The sequence below is a fragment of the Echinops telfairi genome, unplaced genomic scaffold (assembly GCF_000313985.2).
Source record: "Echinops telfairi isolate 266 unplaced genomic scaffold, ASM31398v2 ScPeMD7_5805;HRSCAF=6673, whole genome shotgun sequence".
NCBI lineage: Eukaryota > Metazoa > Chordata > Mammalia > Afrosoricida > Tenrecidae > Echinops > Echinops telfairi.
This window is the reverse complement of record NW_022109704.1, coordinates 2,033,712-2,036,523: the sequence shown is the minus strand read 5'-3', so window position 1 is coordinate 2,036,523 and position 2,812 is coordinate 2,033,712. Positions and strand designations below refer to the sequence as shown.

The 2,812-nt window shown below is 46.5% G+C and overlaps 1 pseudogene; it reads left to right on the top strand.

Annotated features, from left to right (window-relative positions):
• Positions 1-1,626: 1,626 nt before the first annotated feature.
• The window catches only part of LOC101648012, a 9,054-nt pseudogene continuing 7,868 nt past the window's right edge, over positions 1,627-2,812 (top strand).

The window sequence follows — 2,812 nt, the reverse complement described above, 5'->3', positions numbered from 1 at the left end:
CAGGAATAGGAAGAGAACCTTCCTGGAACATCAGGGTCAGACCGGAGAGGGGAACCTCTGCACTTCAGAGGAGGCACTGGTGTTTCTGTTGGTGCGGATGGTGGGTAAATGGAAGGAGCCACCTCACATTGGGAAGGGATGCTCAACAATAATTACATGAAACCTGAGCGGCGGGGAATAAACTCGGTTCTATGTTCCTGGGTAGACACATCAGAGATGCTTCTCTCTAACCTTCAGTGAACCATACCATGAACTAAGCACTATGACAACCTTGGACGTTGGCCTGACAGGAGCACGGCATCCCCCACTGGCCATACCAGAAGGACTCGACGTGGAAGCACAACTGAACAAACTGGGCCCTACCTCAAAACTTCCTGTAGCCCTTGGATGTACCACTGAAATTCCCTATGGGACAGGAAACAAAGGATGGCCACCCAAGATTGTGGAAATGGCGATTGTTGGACCTAGGATGGGACCCCTAGCTTAAGTGGGTGTCCAATGAAAGGGGACCCAGGACCATGATATATTTAGTATCTCAATGCTTCCCTTGCATTAATATGACAGGTATTAATCTGATAGGCAAGGCTCTGCTGATTTAAGGATTGTTACAGGACATTTGCCCCTAGCACCAACTCCCACGCTCGATGTAAACAAATCTCAGTCATTTAAGAATTCAATCTGTACAATGCACCAGCTCATGGAGTGAAATTATCAGCTGGATTATCTCACATAAATTCAACAGCACCTTAAATTCTATGCCATTGGGGAAATTATTGATCTTATCAATGCAATTGCTTTATACCCCAAGGGGAGGGTTGACAATGTTTTTCTTTTTAAAAAAAAAATTTCTTTGTTGTTTTTGTTTGTGATAAAATGATAATATAATTGATAAAGTAAGCCAGAGTCATTCGTAACCCGTGTACAAGCAGATAGATTCTGGGCTCCCATGTGATTTTATTCCCAATCCAAGAACAGTTCTTAGAACCTAGCCTTGCTCTAAGGGAAGATAAGGGGGCTACAGCAAAGTGTGGTGAGGAAAGCAGATGGTGCCTGGCTGTCAATCACCATTGTGTCTGGGGTCTTAAAGGCTTGTAGTCAAACAAGCAGCCATCTAAGTGAAGTGTCAACTAAGTCCACATGGATGAAGTACATCACCTTGTGTGATCCAAAGGTGATGCACTTACAACAAAATCCAAATATTGTGAAAGAAAAAGTATCAGAGCTTAAATGGTGAACACCCAATGTAGAAGGCTACGGAGGACAGTGGGAGCCCAAACCCATCTGCAGACTCGCCAGAGTCAAGGGACTGGAAGCTTTGCTAACAGAGATTATTGTGAACTCGGTTATGGTGTTAGGTGGGTGGAACTACAGTATCATATGATGATACCTGGTGAGATGACCTCCCTCCTGACCCAATCTGATTTTGCTCTAAATTTAGATATTTCTCACTTGTTTCATGACAAAAATGCCCTCTTCGGCCCTTTTCTCTTTTCCTTTCCTGGTGAAATTGCTTTATTAGAACCGTTTAAACGTCACTCATGAGCCTGCCTTTGCCCCTCTTCGTCGGGCGCACGTCAGGAGCCTGGTATTGGCCGCTCCGCCCGCTTGTGGTGCCACCTGCACCCCATGACGGTGATCTCGGCGTCGCCCTGCGGGTCGTCCGTCCACTCTCACGTGCCAGCGCCTGACGCACCTGCTCGAAGGGCTCAGGAGACCCTCGGGCGCGAAGGTGGCCTCCCCGAGCACCGCCGCCAGGAGCAGCACCTGCTGGCTCGTCAGGTGCTCGGGCTGCGCCACCGGCCGCCACGCCGGATCCTCGGCGCCTTTCCACCCGCGTCTCCCGCCACCCTGCGTTCGCTCGACCTCCACCTTCCACCTTCCACTCCGTTCTCAACCTGGGGATCGAACGACCCCTTCGGGAAACACCTTTCCGATGGTCTTGGGAACCGAGGCACGCTCCTCCATCGTCTCCAGGCGGGGCCGCCCACATGCAGAGCGCCCACGTGCAGGACCCGGCGTGAAGACTGCTACCCATGCTACAGCATGCTTCGCGCTTCAAGACGATATTTCATTTATTTGTCATTAGAAATAAGTATTAAAGGGTCGCGACATTAGGAAGGATGAGAACCACAGTTTAACTACAAGAAAAGGAAGGAAGGAAGAAAGAAAGAAACTAACACTCTTATACAAGGGGCTTTGAAAAGCTCATGGAAAAATTGAATGAAAAGATAATGGAATTATTCCATGAACTTTTTCCCCTCCAACTATGGATATAAAACCCACATATCAAAGACTTCCATAATTGTTGCTTTTTTGTTTTTTTAGTGAAGTTGATTTAAAGAGTTGTATAGACATCATCACAATCAGTTCTAGTGCTCCTCCTCGCTCCCTGTTCATTATTTGCTCCCCAGTTCCTCTCAGCCCCGCCATCCCGGATAAACCATCAGTGATTGTCTCTATACACTCCTTCTGTGCCTCATAAGCTGGGACACCTAACAGAAAGAAAACAATAAAAAACAAAAACAAAACAATGGAACACAAAGAAAAATATCAATAATAATATATTAGGGAACATTTTCTTTTTTTTAAATCACTTTATTAGGGGCTCATACAACTCTTATCATAATCCATACATACATCGATTGTGTAAAGCACATTTGTACATTCATTGCCCTCGTCATTCTCAAAACATTTGCTCTCCACTTAAGCCCCTGGTATCAGCTCATTTTTCCCCTCCCTCCCCGCTCCCCCCTCCCTCATGAGCCCTTGATAATTTATAAATTATTATTTTGTCATATCTTGCCCTGTCCGC